Source organism: Pleurodeles waltl, chromosome 1_2, assembly GCF_031143425.1.
Source record: "Pleurodeles waltl isolate 20211129_DDA chromosome 1_2, aPleWal1.hap1.20221129, whole genome shotgun sequence".
NCBI classification, from domain to species: Eukaryota; Metazoa; Chordata; class Amphibia; order Caudata; family Salamandridae; genus Pleurodeles; species Pleurodeles waltl.
In genome coordinates this window covers 47,749,491-47,769,419 of record NC_090437.1, presented here as the reverse complement: position 1 = coordinate 47,769,419, position 19,929 = coordinate 47,749,491, and positions in this window count along the sequence as shown.

The following is a 19,929-nucleotide window of genomic DNA, read 5'->3' as shown; positions in this document are numbered from 1 at the left end:
TATATGTTATCTTCCTTCCAGCAGTTACAATTATTGGACATGTTGACTATCTAACGTAAAGGAGCTGTATTTAAAAAGATAATAAATAAGCAAACTTGTATACTATTGAGAATGGAAGACAAAAGTGACTTTGCCAAGCATGCAACTTCATGGTAAATTACTAACAATTAGTCCTCCCCAGGCGATAAGGCTTATTTGTTTGAGTGCTATTCACAGGTTTTAAAACGTACGTTCATTCAATACTGTTTCGAGGCTTTGCCAGTCTTGGACAGTCTGCCGCCATGGTCCAAGGCCACAAAACATTTGAAATGTAGACTTTGTGATAACGCTTAGGAAACCTTAATACATATTATATGTATTTGTCCTAATCTTTTAGCTGCACGAAGGCAGTACCTCAGGAAGCCCCTATTTAAGCTGTGGTTCGTAAATGTAGGCATGCAGTTTTAGAGTGCCTGAAACATACCAACACAACATTGAATCTAGGCATTGTAAAATTATTGTTGCAATTTTCAAAACAGATGGAGACTACATAATCCATTGTTCTTGAGCGCCCGACAATATTAAGATGCCTGAATTCTTAAAACTGTCACCAGCTCTACAATATCATTTTTCTTTGTACCAGTGTTTTCTATTAATAATCCCATTTCACAATCTGCTCCTGGTATAGGACATTAAGTTTTATTAGGTGTTTGCGCCCATTTTGTTCTTTTTTTTGTCCCATCCATTGAGCAAAATTCTACCTTACGAACGTTGGCTCATAGAGTATCCTCATAGAAATAAGTCATCTATGGTTTGAGTATGCATGATGCTTTTTTAGTCAGTTGGAAGAGCTTAGTAGGAAAAACAATTTTAATGTGTATGTCAGTGAATAATGTAACTTTAATCCGAGTGTCAGTATAAAAAAGAGAAAGTTCATTTGTAGGTATTATAACAGCAGTATGACAGGCACCCTAATGCATGATAATTGAAAGCACGGTGAGCACTTTACTGCCTGAACAGATATAAAGATTCATGTCCTTCAGGAGATAAAGCTTAAGGGGATTTTATTGAAACTGGCTCCTTGGATTTTTATTATTTACGTTAATTAATTATATTGTTGTGTTGCTCTAATCTCGAATAATCCTGACATTCCATCGTTCTAATAGTTAATCAGGTCCACTTTGAATTGATTGTCTGCTGTTTATTATTGTTTTTATTGTGTTTAATGACCATGTAATGATTTTAATTACTTATGTATGATAAATAAAACTGAAATTTGAAATGTGTATTAAGTAATTTGTGGATCTTACGTACTGTACTGTATGTTGTGCCATCACTCACTGATTTTACTTTGGGGACAGCCGTTCCTCTATGTTGATTTTGTCAATTTTGTCTTTGGCCTCCAGTAATATGTTCAGGATATCTTCTTTCCATGGAATGGCATAAGGCCAGTTTTTGTTCTTTCTGAAAGTCATTATAATTATTGGAATTTCTATGTCTTCTTATTTACTCCCCATGTTGGATGCTCCACTTAAGGTTTTAGAGATGGCAACTATTTGTGTGTAAAAGGCTAGCCCCTGCAGTAGGCTTTTGGTACAATTTAGGGGCAAAATTATGAAAAGTGGCGCATCATGTCGTAATGTGCCACTTTTCTTGTGCCCCATTACGCCCCTCAAACACAACCATGTGTGCACTGTATTTATGATATGGGGCACCGTGGCACATGTTAGGGAACTAGCATCATACTTTTTGATGCTAGTTTGGCGCTTTGCAGGATTAGGACCAAATATAGGCCCTCATTCTGACCTTGGCGGTCTTTTCGCAAGACCGCCGAGTTACCGCCGCGGTAAAGACCGCCGACCGCGGCGGTATGCCGCTGCGCGTATTCCGACCGCTGGGAGCGTTCCGCCGGAATACCGCCAGCAGCCACACTGGCGGTCGGCGGGAAAGTGGAGACTGGTCAACCTCCACCGCCACGCCAGCAGAACACCGCCCCCAGAATTACGACCCACATTTCTGTGTGGCGGTCTTCTGTTGGCGGTCTTCTGTTGGCGGTCACGTCCCTATGGCTCCCGTCGCCTCCCGGAGGACCAACGCACAAGGTAAGTTGATCGTCCGTGAGGGGAGGGGGTGGGGGGGTGTTGTGTGATGTGTGCATGCATGGGGGTGTGCGTGTGAGTGTGTAGAGGGGGTGTGTGAGTGCGTGCATGCGGGCGGGGAGTGCTGCTGTGCCTATGGGCAATGTGTGTAGTTCGGCGGGTGCGCATGTCGGCATGTATGTGTGCGGGTATGTGTCCCCGTTGTGTATGTGTGTGTGTAGGGGGTGTGTATATGTGCATGTTGGGGGTGTGTGCATGTCGGGGTGCGTGTATGTGCATGTCGGGGTGGGGAGGGGGTTTGTACCACCTCTGGGGGGTGGCAGGGGGGTGGAGGGTGTGGGGGGAGGACTCGGGGGGGCAGTGGGGGGTGGGGGAGACCCCTATCAGTGCCAGGGAAGGAATTCCCTGGCCCCGATAGTGCCTACCGCCATGGTTCGCATGGCGGTTCCCGAACGCCAGAAACCGCGGCGGTAAGCAGGGTCATGATACCGTTGGCGGTCTTGGGTTGACCGCCGGACCGGAGTGCGCAGACTCCAGCCCGTCGGTCATGACCGCCGTGGCTGTCGGAGTGGGGAAGTGGCGGTCGGTCGCGGCGGTGACCGCCGCTGTCAGAATGCCATTTTTAATACCGCCGGTCTGTTCGCGGTCCGACCGCCGCCTCTCCGCCGACCGCCAAGGTCAGAATGAGGGCCATAATGACACTAATCCTGCAAAGTGTCAGGAGGCCCATTGAAAACAATGGGAACCTCATTTTAACAACTGCCATAGGCAGGTGTTAAAAATGACACTAGAAATGGCACAGTGGAATCTCACAGATTCCACTGCGCCATTATTCTGGACATCCTAACGCTGGAATGCCCCTCGGCATACATTATGCCTGGCGCAGGCATAATGTGGCATAAGGGTTTGCAAAGTGGTGCAATTGTGCATTGCACCACTTTGGAAATATCACATGGTGTTTTTGCCAACCCAACGCCACATTAGCGTAAAAAAATGATGCTATTGTGGCGCAAGGTGCCACTAAGGGATTCTTGAATCTGGCCCTTAGTTTTTTATTTACCTGGTTCAAGAGCCACATAAACATTCAGTCACTCGGTGTTAATCTATTTCAAACTGAAAATCCAGATTAAGATTGCTGTCATTTAATTTTTTTTTAGAAATTATTTTGCTGTACTAAGGTGGCCTTTCCATATCACAAAAAGGTCATCAAAGTATCTAAGTCATATGACTACATTTTATGTATACCTTCTCATCTATTCTACTCAGTCTACTTGCTCCTCCCACCAGCCCACAATAAGATGTGAATAGCTGGGGGAGAAGCAGTCACCTATTGTAGCGCCTTGCATCTGCCTGTTTAGCTTGTCCTAAAATACAAAAATATTGTTAGATAAACACAATTATAGCATTTCAATCAACATGTTAATATGTTTGAAATACTACAGTGACTTGGTATTCAAAAGATATTTACAGGCAGCAATTTCTTCTTGGTGCTTAAGAGAGGTGCATAATGAAGTAACATTAATAATAATCTTGTAATAGGAGTATTACCATGGAATATCATTTATTTTTACTAAACAAAATCCATAGTCTTGATAACAAATGATGGCAAACTATGGGCAAAAGGTGCAATGAAATAATCAAGATAAGTAGGAATACATTCTAAAAATATTATTAGTACAAACAATAGGGCTGCCTAGTGGTTTCCTAAAACTCTTGTGTACCTTGGGCAAAATAATTGTTTGCAGCACTGGGTGGTAATTTCTAAAGTTCTGGCATTCTTCCATTTAAACATTACCACTGTCTCTCTAATTTCCAAGATTAGTAAAATGCTGGAACATTGTTTGCGTATACTCCCTTCTTGAAATCATTACATAGCAGTTTGGAATCATTTAGCTGACACATTGCTGCTTCCAAATACATTGGTCAATCCATCTATGCACTATTTCCTCATCATGCATTACATTATTCCCAATCTTCATTTTCTTGCTGCCTTTCTAAGGTCATTAGCCACCACTGATTTCAACATCATCAATACTGTCAAACACTGTAACAAGAATGAAAGTAGACTTAGGTAGCAAACCACTACTTTTATTCACCTTAATGTTGATCCTTAAATTAACAGGACTTGTCTGACAGTATGGGTTATTTCTCGCCTAAATAGTTTTGCTACAAATTGTACAAAATTGTGAGATATGCAATGTCACCAATTAGTAAATTGGTATGGTCTGCATTTCTGGGGGACTACCGAAGGAAAGAACTTATGTAACATACATTTTATTCCAAATCTTAATATATCATTTATTATATGCAAAATGCCAAATGTCTCTTTAGAGGCATATGAGAGGGCTGAATGTAAGTCTTGTATCTATCAGTAAACACATGTGATGTCAAGTTCACTGTAGTCTGTGAGGACTTCATTACCTCTATGTTTGGGACACTTAATGGTTTTCCTGGCAAACTTGTATCTGGTATCTCATCTACTTTTGCGCTGTACAAGCAATTGTCCAGTTAACCAAACAACATGAACTTAAAATTTGCTATTTAAATACAACATTTAATGAACAATCAAACAAATACATTGATATTAATTAAATTGATAATCACCAAATCAAACCATTAATGTTAATTAATATGTAATTAGTAACAACAACTCTATCCACCCAATATCTCAAACACTCCACAGCCCAATCTTAAAGTTTGATGTGTAAATACAAAATCTAATAAACAAACAATTAAACAATTAAATATATAAAATAATAAACCACTTCATCAATAAACATGAATTAATGTATACTTAATAGTTAGCTCTACGCACATCACAAAAAGACAGCACACAATTAAAATGGAATGCACAAATAAAAACTTTACTAAACAACAAAGATTAAACATACTTATAAAAAATCCTAATATATTTAAAAAACATTACCTACCCAAACCCTGATAAAGCAAACATCTTGAAAAAAAGTACAAAATATTTATTTAAAAATAATAATGTCACAAAATATATGCAATAAAGTAAAAACATAAAACAATAAAATAAAGCACCACAATAGAAATGATATTATAGGAAAAATATTTTAAACTTTAATGTAATAGTAAAGCAGTTTAAAATGATATAGTTATTCTTGATAGTTTGTCCCACAATATGTTTGTAGACATGATATTTTTATTACAATATTATGGTCAAATCTATCAATATGTGTAGAAGCACTGGGTAACACTCCATTAGCTAAGCTGACAAAATAATTTTGAGTATCAACTAACAATGGATGGCCCCTGGAAGTTATTAAGGAAATCAAAAGTTTAAGACACTATGCAGCGTTTGCCTGTCTGCAGACTTGTTCCAGGTGTACAGTAAGACAGTGATCAACCATTTACTGGAGGTCTAGCAAGAGGCATTGGACATTGGAATTCTCCCTCCTACATAAACATTATAGGCTGATAACAATCATCAGTAAAAATGTTACAATACGCAGCATAGTCCTTGCAGAAAGGGAGCACTGTGTGTCTTGGCCCATCCAGACCATTGTGGGTTTATCCCACACAGAAATGCTGCCCTTAATTTGTGTCACCTTGCATATGTAGCGTATCAGTCTTCGCTGATGGATGGCCGCCTTACTCTGGTGTCAGTTAACATCCAAATAGTATTCTGTACAATTGCCTGGCAGTATATGCTTGAAGACCCAAAAAAGAATTAGCTTAGGACCCAATTTCCTAAAATAAATACACATGCCATAGATTGAATCCACTGGAAGAGAGCAAACTGTTTGGGTGGTCTTAGACGCATGGAGGCTGCAGAAATGAACAAGATATGGGTGCCCTCTGTCTTCTTTTCTATTTGCATTATTAGCTTCTCTCTGGTGAGCAACCTCTGGATATTTCTGTCAGACTGAATCTGAATTCTGGATGCAATACATGTGGTGTTAATATAAACTCATTACACACTAGTCTATTTAAGAAATCTGTAAAGATCTTTACCGACTCTATTGCTCAAATTGATATGCTCCGAAGAAATATGATTCAATACCAAGTGAGTCAACTTGAAACTCTTTCCATTAGGAAGACTGGCCTTATAGACCAACTAACGTAGTCCTGTATTAAGATCGTCAGGGGGAATTGAAATTGTTCTAACATCTAGTTATCCACATGACTGCCAACCTGAAAAGACAAGTGGAACATAACATTGACAGGGTGGTTGAAGGAATGGAGAATCCCGTAGTCTTCCACCCTCTCAGTTGGGGGGAGAGTTGCTATGACAAAATTGGGGGTGATTCCTAAGTGCCTTTATGCATTACAGAATATGATATCTCATGTACAAACGAAGATGTTTAAATGAACAGTTCAGCTCTTAAGAATATTGAAATGGGAAGGAAAATGGAGCAGAGAAAAACTGGACATTATGAAAAGGCAGAGTGAACAAGGAGGTATATAAATCTGACTGATGGGAGGAAATGATCTGCTGGAGCATTTTCATCCTTCGCAGGAATCAATGGTCATCAAGGTTGATGGATATTTGGAACCTGCATAGGATGTGGTAGAACCATTAACCCAATTTCAGTACAAGCCAATTAAGTTATGCAGTATGACCAATGTGGCCATACAAGAAAATGACAGCGAGGAATAAAGTTAAGGGGTTAATTGGAAACTCAAGCTCAAAGTCATGTAGGGGCTTATTTACAAACATCCTGCTTCCCAAAGGTTCTCCAAGGGCTTGGACTGAGCTTGCATCCTGTTAATAAGTCTCAGGGTCCTCAAAGACTTCACCTTCAAGCACCTGGGCTCCCTTGCTGAAAGTCCTGCCCTGCCAAAAGGTGGCAAATCCAAGTCCTGGGCACTTGGGAGTGAGTTCTGATGTAACAAGGAAGAAACTAGTGCGACTTCAAGAACGACTTTGTAACCAGCACCACTCTCTGACCCCACGCCGCTGCCTGCACCGGAGCCGTGGTCCCCACTGAGTGTAACGATTGTGACCTACAAAGTAGGCCAGACCCCACTGCAGGACCTCAAATGTCTCGCGACAGCATGAGTCCAGAACGCCGTGTCACCAACATCCGTGGCACCCAACTCTGACTCCAGCACAGCACATGTGGCCCGTGGTGTGATCGCGACACCGTGAAGTTGGTGACCCGCATCTTGATCTGCTGGATTCATTGACACCGCCTTGTCATAAGGAACCAACGCCTCAACACCCACGTCCCATCACCTCCTCTGCAACCGTAAGGAATCGATGCCTTACCTCCTCTCCTAGGGATAAGGAACTGACACCTCACCACCCCGGTGGCAGTAGGGAACTGATGCTGCACCGGCTTCAGTAACGCCTCACCTTGCTGACTCCGTGCAACATCTTTGTTTCTTCATCGTTTTCCAAGGTACTCTAAATGGGGCCTTTACGACTCTGTGGCCGGCTGCGCTCCCTCGTAGGTGGCACGTATTGTTGGAAGCGACACCGTTTAGCCATTTTTATAGCCCCAGTAGGGGCTATTGTGTTTTTAAGCACCATATTACATATAATACTTGAAATTAGTATTTTTAATTGTGCTTGTTGGATTTGTGTCATTTTGGTCTTGTTTTACCCAGATAAATATTGGCTATTTTTCTAAACTGGTATGGCGTACTTTTGTTGTGTTTTCACTGTGTTACTGTGTGTCTGTGTGTACAAATAATTTACATATTGCCTCTGAGATAAGCATGACTGCTTGAGCCAAGCTACCAGGGAGGTGAACAGGGGTCATCTTATCTGTGTGGCTCCCTTACCCTCACTAGAGTGAGCATCCCTATTGGACAGGGTGAAAACCACTGCCAACTAGAGACCCCATTTCTAACATTTGTCAATCAATAGCTTTCAAATCAAACAATTATTCAGCGAAAAGTAAATTTCTAGACTGTATATCTAGCTTCTGAAATTGTCTTAGCCACATGCCACCTAAAATGAAAGCAGGTTAAGGTTACTACTAAGGTTATTAGTATTGATGGACTCCTTCTTCATACATACCCTCATTATTAAAACCACATACCATGCTGAAAACTGTTATACTTAGTTGTCACACTGTGTTATTTATTTTAAATGCACCAATCCCTCTTCATCGTTATTAAGGCCATACTTACCATATGTTTCAAAGCCTATGATATATGTTGATTCGAGCTGTGTAAGCATCAACTCTCTGTTACTACTCGTAGGATTGCTAAAAAACTTGCCAGTATCTAAATTGTTCCCAAATCGAGTTATGAATGGTTTAAAAGTGCCTTGATAAAGAATAGGTCAATCTTTAATCTTTGATGCTCTCCAAAATCCACCTTTAAAGGAATGAGAGTACTACCTATGTACCATTTACCACAAGGGCATTTGAAAACACAAACTACAAAGTGTGTCATGCATATTATCAACTCATTAATTTTCCTGACTCCACTAGATTCTGGATTGGTATATTGCACAATATTTTCTACATTTTGACACACTTTGCATCCACAGCACCTATGGTAACCTGAAACTTCATCAAACATGTTCTCATTTTAACTCGACACATAGCTGTGTACCATTGTTTCTTGACATTATTTTGTTTTCTTGAAAGTTAAAGATAAACAATTACCAGTTTTACACAGGGGCAGTGTCTGCTAGCACTAATCATCAGTTTTTCTATATTATGTTTTTGCAGTTGTTTTACTTTTGAAATCACTAAAAGGCAAGGCAAAGGCCCCTTACTTAAAATTTTTAATGCCAAGCTGATCCCCACAATTACGTATGTGAGTGAACTAATGAGAGGGAAGGATTCTGACCTCTTAGACAAGTTGATCGCTAAAACCTATCAGCATTTCTGTTGTCTACCAACATTTGCTCCCCAATCCCAAGTGCGTCTGGAGTTCAGCCTTGTAAAACAAAGCCTAGCAAGAGATGGAGCATTTTTCAAAGTGTGTCATTAATAGAAATATGATCACCCAGGATCCCTGGACAACATGATCTGGCAAGAGTTAAGTGCTTCAATTGGATCCTTGGCACATAGAGATTATGACCCTCATTCTGACCCTGGCGGTCTTTGACCGCCAGGGCGGAGGACCGCGGGAGCACCGCCGACAGGCCGGCGGTGCTCCAATGGGGATTCCGACCGCGGCGGTAAAGCCGCGGTCGGACCGGCACCACTGGCGGGCTCCCGCCAGTGTACCGCCGCCCCATTGAATCCTCCACGGCGGCGCAGCTTGCTGCACCGCCGCGGGGATTCCGACCCCCCCCTACCGCCATCCAGATCCCGGCGGTCCGAGCGCTGGGATCCGGATGGCGGTAGGGGGGGTCGCGGGGCCCCTGGGGGCCCCTGCAGTGCCCATGCCACTGGCATGGGCATTGCAGGGGCCCCCGTAAGAGGGCCCCTACATGTATTTCACTGTCTGCTGCGCAGACAGTGAAATACGCGACGGGTGCAACTGCACCCGTCGCACAGCTTCCACTCCGCCGGCTCGATTCCGAGCCGGCTTCATCGTGGAAGCCTCTTTCCCGCTGGGCTGGCGGGCGGTCTGAAGGCGACCGCCCGCCAGCCCAGCGGGAAAGTCAGAATTACCGCCGCGGTCTTTCGACCGCGGAACGGTAATCTGACGGCGGGACTTTGGCGGGCGGCCTCCGCCGCCCGCCAAGGTCAGAATGAGGGCCTATATGTTATCTTCCCTCCAGCAGTTACGAGTGTTGGACCTGTTGACTATCTCACATAAAGGAGTTGTATTTAAAAAGATCATAAATAAGCAAACTTGTAAAGGATTGAGAAAGGAAGACAAAAGTGACTTTGCCAAGCATACAACTTCATGGTAAATTACTAACAATTAGTCCTCCCCCAAGCCATAGGCTTATTTGTTTGAGTGCTATTCACAGGTTTTAAAACGCACGTTTATACAATACTGTTTTGAGGCTTTGCAGTCTTGGACAGGCTGGCGCCATGGTCCAAGTCCACAAAACATTTGAAATGTAGACTTTGTGCTAACGCTTAGGAAACATTAATACATATTATATGTATTGGTCCTGATCTTTTAGTTGCACAAAGGCAGTACCTCAGAAAGCCTCTAATTAAGCTGTGGTTCATAAATGTAGGCATGCAGTTATTGAGTGCCTGAAACATAGAAAGACAGCATTGAATCTAGGCATTGTAAAATTATTGTTGTAATTTTCGAAACAGATGGAGACTACATAATCCATTGTTCTTGAGCGCCCGACAATATTTAGATGCCTGAATACTTAAAAGTGTCTCTAGCTCTACAAGGTCATTTTTTCTTTGTACCAGTGAGTTGTATTAATTAACCCATTTCACAATCTACTCCTAGTATAGGACATTACGTTTTACTAGGTGTTTGCGGCCATTTTTTCTTTTTTTTGTCCCATCCATTGAGCAAAGTTCTACCTTATGAACGTTGGCTCATAGAGTATCTTCATAGGAATAAGTCATCTATGGTTTGAGTATGCATGATGGTTTTTTAGTCAGTTGGAAGAGCTTAGTAGGAAAAACAATTTTAATGTGTATGTCAGTGAATAATGTAACTTTAATCCGAGTGTCAGTATAAAAAAGAGCAAGTTCATTTGTAGGTATTATAACAGCAGTATGACAGGCACCCTAATGCATGATAATTGCAAGCACGGTGAGCACTTTACTGCCTGAACAGATATAAAGATTCATGTCCTTCAGGAGATAAAGCTTAAGGGGATTTTATTGAAACTGGCTCTGTGGATTTTTATTATTTATTTCAATTAATTTTATTGTTGTGTTGCGCTAATCTCGAATTATCCTGATATTTTATTGTTCTAATAGTTAATCAGGTTCACTTCGAATTGAATGTGTGTTGGTTATTATTATTTTTATCGTGTGTAATGGCCATGTAATGGTTTTAATTACCTATGTATGATAAATAAATAAAACAGAAATTTTAAATGTGTATTATGTAATTTGTGGATCTTGCGTACTGTACTGTATGTTGTGCCATCACTCACTGATTTTACTTTGGTGTCAACAGTTCCTCTATGTTGATTTTGTCAATTTTGTCTTTGGCCTCCAGGAATATGTTCAGGATATCCTCTTTCCATGGAATGGCATAAGACCAGTTTTTGTTCTTTCTGAAAGTCATTATCATTATTGGAATTTCTATGTCTTCTTATTTACTCCCCATGTTGGATGCTCCACTTAAGGTTTTAGAGATGGCAACTATTTGTGTGTAAAAGGCTAGCCCCTGCAGTAGGCTTTTGGTACAATTTAGGCGCAAATTTATGAAAAGTGGCGCTTCATGTCATAATGCGCCACTTTTCTTGTGCCCTATTACGCCCCTCAAACACCACCATGTGTGGACTGTATTTATGATATGGGGCACCGTGGCACATTTTAGGGAACTAGCATAATACTTTTTGATGCTAGTTTGGCGCTTTGCAGGATTAGCACCAAAAATATTGACACTAATCCTGCAAAGTGACAGGAGACCCATTGAAAACAATGGGAACCTCATTTTAACACCTGCCATAGGCAAACGTTAAAAATGAGACTAGAAATGGTGCAGTGGAATCTCAGATTCCATTGCACCATTTTTCTGGGCATCCTAATGCCGGAACGCCCCCCTGGCATACATTATGCCTGGCGCAGGCATAATGTGGCATAAGGGTTTGCAAAGTGGTACCACTTTGTAAAGATCACATGGTGTTTTTGCCAACCTAACACCACATTAGCGTTAAAAAAATGACGCTAATGTGTTGCAACATGCCACTAAGGGCTTCTTGAATCTAGCCCTTAGTTTTTAATTGACCTTGTCCAAGAGCCACAGAAACATTCAGTCAAACGGTGTTAATCTATTTCAAAATAAAAATCCAGATTAGGATTGATGTCATGTAATTTTTTTTATTTATTTTTTATTATTTGCGGTACCAAGGTGGCCTTTCCATATCACAAAAAGGTCATCAATGTATCTAAGTCATAGGACCACATTTTATGTATACCTTCTCATCTATTCTACTCAGACTACTTGCTCCTCCCACCAGCCCACAATAAGATGTGAATAGCTGGAAGAGAAACAGGCACCTATTGTAGCGCCTTGCACCTGCCTGTTTAGATTGTCCTAAAATACAAAAATATTGTTAGATAAATACAATTATAGCATTTCTATCAACATGTTAATATGTTTGAGATACTACAGTGACTTGGTATTCAAACGATATTTACAGGCAGCAATCCCTTCTTGGTGCTTAAGAGAGGTGCATAATAAGTAACATCAATAATAATCTTGTAATAGGAGTATTACCATGGAATATCATTAATTGTTATTGAACAAAATCCATAGTCTTGATAAAAAATGATGGCAAACTATGGGCAAAAGGTGCAATGAAATAATTAAGATATGTAGGAATACATTCTAAAAATATTATTAGTACACACAATAGGGCTGCCTGGTGGTTTCCTAAAACTCTTGTGTACCCTGGGCAAAAGAATTGTTTGCAGCACTGGGTGGTCATTTCTAAAGTACTGGCATTCTTCCATTCAAATATTTTCACTGTCTCTCTAATTTTCAAGATAAGCAGAATGCTGGAACATTGTTTGCGTATACTCCCTTCTTGAAATCTTTACATAGCAGTTTGGAATCATTTAGCTGGCACACGGCTGCTTCCAAATACATTGGTCAATCCACCTATACACTATTTCCTCATCATGCATTACAGTATTCCCAATCTTCATTTTCTTGCTGCCTTTCTAAAGTCAATAGCCACCACTGATTTAAACATTATCAATACTGTCAAACTCCGTACTAGGAATGAAAGTAGGCTTAGGTAGCAAATCACTACCTTTATTCATCTTAATGTGGATCCTTAAATTAACAGGACTTGTCTGAAGTATGGGTTATTTCTGACCTAAATCATTTTGCTCCAAATTGAACAAAATTACCAGATATGCAATGTCACCAATTAGTAAATTGGTATGGTCTGCGTTTCCATTGGGCTACTGCATGAAAGAACTTCTGTAACATACATTTTACACAACATTTTAATATATCATTTATTATATGCAAAATCCCAAATGTCTTTTTTGAGGTATATGAGAGGCCTGAATGTAGATCTTGTATCTATCAGTAACCACATGTGATGTCAAGTTCACTATAGTCTGTGAGGACTTCATTACCTCTATGTTTAGAACCCCTCATGGTTTTCCTGGCAAACTTGTATCCGGTTGCTCATCTACTTTTGCGCTGTTCAAGCAATCGTCCAATAAACCAAATAACAGGAACTTAAAGTTTGCTATTTAAATACAACATTTAATAAACAATTCAACAAATACATTGATATTAATTACATTGATAATCGCCAAATTAAACCATTAATATTAATTAATATGTAATTAGTAACAACAACTCTATCCACCCAATATCTCAAACACTCCACAGCCCAATCTTAAAGTTTGATGTGTAAATCAAATAAACAAACAAACAATTAAATATATAAAATAATAAACCACTTCATCTATAAGCATGGATTAATGTGTACTTAATAGAAAGCTCTGCGCACATCACAAAAAGACAGCACACAATTAAAATGTAATGCACGATTAAAAAATGTACTAAACAACAAAGATTAAACATACCTTTAAAAAATTCAAATATATTTAAAAAACATTACCAACCCAAACCATGATAAAGCAAACATCTTGAAAAAAAGAACAAAATATTTATTTAAAAACAATAATGTCACAACATATATACAATAAGGTAAAAACATAAAACAATAAAATAAAGCACCATAATAGATATGATATTAAAGGAAACAATATTTTAAACTTCAATGTAATAGTAAAGCAGTTTAAAATGATAACGTTATTCTTGATAGTTTGTCCCACAATATGTTTGTAGATATGACATTTGTATTACAATATTATGGTCAAATCTATCAATATGTGTAGAAGCACTGGGTAACATTTCACTAGCTAAGCTGACAAAATAATTTTGAGGATCAACTAACAATGGATGGCCCCTGGAAGTTATTAAGGAAATGAAAAGTTTAAGACACCAGACTTGTTCCAGGTGTACAGTAAGACAGTGATCAACCAATTACTGAAGGTCTAGCAAGAGGCAATGGACATCGGAATTCTCCCACCTACATAAACATTATAGGCTGATAGCAATCATCAGTAAAAATGTTACAATACTCAGCATAGTCCTTGCAGAATGGGAGCACTGTGTGTCTTGGCCGAATCCAGACCATTGTGGGTTTGTCCCACACAGAAATGCTGCCCTTAATTTGTGCCACCTTGCATATGTAGTGTATCAGTCTTCGCTGATGGATGGCCGCCTTACTCTGATGTCGGTTAACATCCAAATAGTATTCCGTACAATTGCCTGGCAGTATCTGCTTGAAGTTCCAAAAAATAATTAGCTTTGGACCCAATTTCCTAAAATATATACACATGCCATAGATTGAATCCACTGGAAAAGTTCAAACTGTTCGGGTGGTCTTAGACGCATGGAGGCTGCAGAAATGAACAAGATATGGGTGCCCTCTGTCCTCCCTTCTATTTGCATTATTATCTCCCCTCTGGTGAGCAACCTCTGGATATTTCTGTCAGACTCAATCTGAATTCTGGATGCAATACATGTGGTGTTAATATACACTCATTACACACTAGTCTATTTAAGAAATCTGTAAAGATCTTTACAGATTCTTGCGCAAATTGATATGCTCTGAAGAAATATCATGATTCCATACCAAGTGAGTCAACTTGAAACTCTTTCCATTAGTAAGACTGGCCTTATAGACCAACTATTGCAGTCCCGTCTTAAGAACGTCAGGGGGAATTGAAATTGTTCCAACATCTAGTTATCCACGTGACTGACAACCAGAAAAGACAAGTGGAACATAACATTGACAGGGTGGTTGAAGGAATGGAGAATTCCGTAGCCTTCCACCCTCTCAGTTGGGTGGAGAGTTGCTATGACAAAAATGGTGGTGATTCCTAAGTGCCTTTTTTCATTACAGAATATGATATCTCATGTACAAGCGAAGATGTTTAGATAAACAGTTCAGCTCTTAAGAATACTGAAATGGGAAGGAAAATGGAGCAGAGCAAAACTGGACATTATGAAAAGACAGAGTGAACAAGGTGGTTTATAAATCTGACTGATGGGAGGAAATGATCTGCTGGAGCATTTTCATCCTTTGCAGTAATCAATGGTCACCAAGGTTGATGGATATTTGGAACCTGCATAAGATGTGGTAGAACCATTATTCCAATTTCAATACACGCCAATTAAGTTACGCAGTATGACCAATCTGGCCATACAAGGAAAATGACAGTAAGGAATAAAGTTAAGGGGTTCATTACAAACTCAAGCTCAAAGTCATGTAGGGGCTTATTTACAAGCCTGTGGTGCAGAACAGAACAACAAGGCACTTGCAGAAATCCGCTGTATTTCCAAGATACAGTGCATTTCTGACCTCTCCCCCTGTGCTAGTGCACAAATTGCTGCTTAGGGCTAATGCAGGCACCTTTGCACCATGGTGTCCCTTCCTGCACAAAAACAATCAGTGGAGGTGATTTCTTCCTTCTATGTGTGCTGCAGAATAATGTTATTTCTCCCTGATACGCCTCCCTTACACCACCCCTGGAGTGGCGTTGGCTTTTGCCACATTCCAGGGTTCACGATTTCTCATAAATCTGGGAATATGTCAAATGCCATGGATGTTACATGGAAACACCCACTGTAACACCCATGACACGTCTCTCGTAATGTAGTGTGAGACAATGCAGTGACTTGCACTGCCTTGTCTCACACCACATCTACAAGGGCATGTACAGCCTCGTAGGGTGGCTTTATGTGGTGTTGTAGATATGGCTCTGCAGGTAGCACCATCAGAACATCATAAAAGTGACACTCCAGTGGCACAGTGGTGCTTGTAAATAAGCCCCATAAACAACTCACAAGACAAACCTATAAAGATACAAAATCACCAACGATTGCCCAAGGCGACAAAATTAATTCAAGTGAACTAAAATTAATTAAAATAAACATTCAAGAAGAATAATGCAAGACATCAACAAGATTATCTGAGATACAGAAGTCAAGCACTGTTCAGGTTTGATAAGCATGAAGCAAGTTTCAGATCAGCAGAGTACAATTTAGGTGGGCACTGGTAACAAACCTACAATTACCAAATCAGGGAAATACATGTGTAGGGTGAAACACATGCAGGCGAAAGACAAAAAGGACAAAAAGTGCAAAAAGAATTTGGAAAAAGGTAATCTCAGGCAATAAACTACTAACTAAGGTGGGTAAAAGATAGGTAAAAATGGAACGTGTCTGCATGTCAGAAGCCTGATCAAGAGTGTTCGGAAAGGGGTAAGTAGAAAGTCTCAACATAGCTTATCAAAGGGACAAAGGATTGATGAAGATACATCTCCAAGGGGCTCGGTATGCATGGTTTTTCATCTGCAAGAGTTCTGGTCAAAGGAAATCTTGAAAACTAACCAAAGGGAATCTGAATAAAGTTCAAATGGTCAACACATTTCAAAGTTCATACAACAATCTGATTCATTCAGAGCAGCAGTTCATTTTAAATTGGAGGGGCATCATCCACTGGAAATTGATCACATGGCTCCGAGCTGCAAAACTGGTGTTTCTTCCCACACAATTTTGAAATAATTGTTTAAATTGATAGTCCACAGTCCAAAATGTTCCTCATTCAAGGTCAACTTTCTACAGCTCTCTATGTGTAAAACAATAGGGGTCTATCACCAAAGTTAGTCTCCTCATGGGAACTATGTCTGAAAGAAAGCTCAAATTATGAAATGACTTAGCATTTTCTGCTCAATCACAAAAAATGGGGCCTAGTAGGCCTCACTTAGGCTAATGCAAATGAATTAATTCAGCACATTAGTACATCAATTAAGATACATATTTTAATGTGCAAACTTTTAATTCTTCATCAATAATTCTTCATTAACATTTAGATTTAAATAGCTTTAAATTAAATAACTCTGTTAACACATTTCAGTCAGTAAATGTGGAACTGCATTTCTTTTCTTTGCAAACGTATTTCAATCATTAATCATTACTAATTAAATATTGTTTCAATACATACTATTGGTCTAGAGTCCAAATCTCATCATAATATCAGTTTAATCCTTCACACAATTAATTAACCCTCAATACCATCAGGGTTTCTAACATTAGTCTAAATGAATGCACTTCTGAAATGACTCCTCAGTGCATCTTTCTACATTCAAACCATGAGTAGTTTGGTTAACATAATGCATAAACTGTCATGTATAGATGACTTCTGTGACATGAGGTACAGCACTAAAGTTTCAGCTACATCAGTCCCCCTTTTGATGGCGAATCAAGTCATCACAAAATCAGTGGTGGATCCTCTGCTGTGGTGGGGGGAGTGTCACTCTCCTGCCAGCAGCATCAGCAAAACTTTAAAAATAAAGAAATAATACATTTTATTTATCATCATTAAAGGGGTGGGGCCATGGGGCATGACGGGCAGAGAGAGGGAATGGTGTGTACTCCCCTTATTTCGCATTTGTGTCCGGCTGGCTGTTTCAGGACGGCCAAACACACATGCGCACTGGGCTTTCTCCAACCCGAGCTGTGTTGCCGGGTTGGAGACAGAAGGCACAGGTTTACAGTCTGCTTGGGAGCGCAACGACCGGGCACTCAGGACAATCCTGACTCTGCTCTCATGCTGCCAGCAGCATGAGAGCAGCGCTAGGATTGGCCGCAGGGCGGGGTGGGAGCCTGTGCCTGCCTGCAGTGAAGTGGAAACCTGAAGAGTGGCGGTGTGGTGATGCAGCGATGTGGCGGCGTTGAGGTAAGTTTGTATTTATTATTATTTATTTGTTTTGTTCACCCCCTGTCCCTTCCCCATCACTTTGCCCCGCTTCCAGTTGCAACTGCACAAAATACTCCAACTCTCATTTTTAATGAGACCGCTCAAAATTGCAGGGGCTTATTCAGGCAAGGTTTCCTGAAGTCCTCTAACTGCTTAATGTTACTATCATATGTTCCTCCTAGTCTCCATTTACATTTCCTCCTTTCTCTGTCTTTTCATGGCTCTTCTCTCCTTCAGCTTCTTAAATTATTTGTAAAGACCAACATCAACTAGGGCACACAAGACTATGATCAATAGGGGTCTCAAAATGGTTCCCACAATTTCCTCTCCTTAGGTTTCCAAACTACCTCCCAATAGCTGAAAAACCACTACCTATTGCTTCCCATGCACCTGTCGCTATTAACTCTTTCAGGTCTTGTTTCAAGTCAGTCATGCTTGTAATGTACTTTCTCATCTCTTTACTATTGTCAGTTATGTAAGTGCAACATTGTTGAGCACGCAACATCTTGCAAATTCCACCCTCCTTTGAGAGAAGGATGTCTAATGCAAGGCAATTTTGCAAAACCATTGATCTTGCAGCAACGATTTCTGTGTCCATTAACAATATGGCGCCTGCAGTGACTGTAGACAACTTATCTACTATTGTTGACAATGTTCTAATCTTGGAATCATTGAAGATAACACCTACTGATGGAATTATACCACAAAAAATATCTTCTACAATCTCTGAAGCACACGCTTCTCTTTTGACTCTGGTGTTTGATTTCTCACTCCAGAATGGATCTTTAAACTGGTCCACATGATAAATCTTAGGAAAACTACTCCCAGGTAACATGTGCCATACCAGCCTTTCAGGAGCTTGTAATGAGCATTTTTCCACATATGAACTAAACACTTGGTATGGTGGGGTCCGGTCCATTCAACATAAAAGTTCAAGCATTCTCCAACAAAAACATGTCTACGTTCACTAGTTCATACAAAATGTGTTCCAGTCTTTGATCTGTCTACATATATATAACTTACATACATGTTGCCAATCTATAGCCATAAATCCTTGATACCAGCCACTGAATGTGTGGCATCCTTTTCCCAATTTTCCTCTATTCTATTTTAGCTTTCATAGCTCTTCTTCTTTCCTCAACTTGTCCAATGAATTCCTTTTCTACTGGGCTAAGAATTCAGGATAAATTGTTCTTGTGTGCAATGTAGGATCAAATGTCAAATGTCAATGTAGGATCAAAGAAGTCTTCCACTGTGACAATGCTGTTCATCTTTTCAACAATGCTGAAATGTTTCATGATGGGGACAAATGAAAACATTAGGTTATAATTTGGATAGAAGTATTGATAATACTCCTGCTGATCCAACAATGTTACCAACAAGCTAGAGCCTATTCCATAGGTTGGGGGTAAACTGTGATATATGAATTCTTCACTTACATATGAAGGCAACTGTGTGCAAATGTAACAATCTTTAGCTTCCATGGTATCAACATAATTGTTGGAAAGTCCTCCTTTTTGCCCTGGTCATCCTCAAACGTTTTGGACAGATACTGGTAGTTAATGATTTTTGGCTGTGCCCTGGGTACTGCTTACCAGTCCCAGGGCCAGTGCTCTGTGTAAAGTGGATATGCAGATTAGGCTAATTATAATTTGTAATATTAACCTACATAAAAGTCCCTAGTATATGGTAGGGCATATAGGTTTAGGGACCCCAATGTAGGTAATGCACCCATTGGTACATTGCTGAGGTGTCCAGTGTCATTTTAAAGGAAGGCCTGCCTTGCTGGCTTCTTTTAAACTAAAGTTACATGCAAATTCGACTTTGGAATTAAAAGTACTTCCAAAGTCTTAAACTACCTTATGTTTACATATAAATCACCCCTAAGGTGTGCTCTGTGTGCCTCTAGGGTTGGGTGCCATGTAACAATAAGCAGGGACCTTATAAAAATGGGTTTATAAGCCATGGTGAGGTAAAACAGCCACATTAATTTTCCCTCATTGTAGTGAATGGCCTCCATAG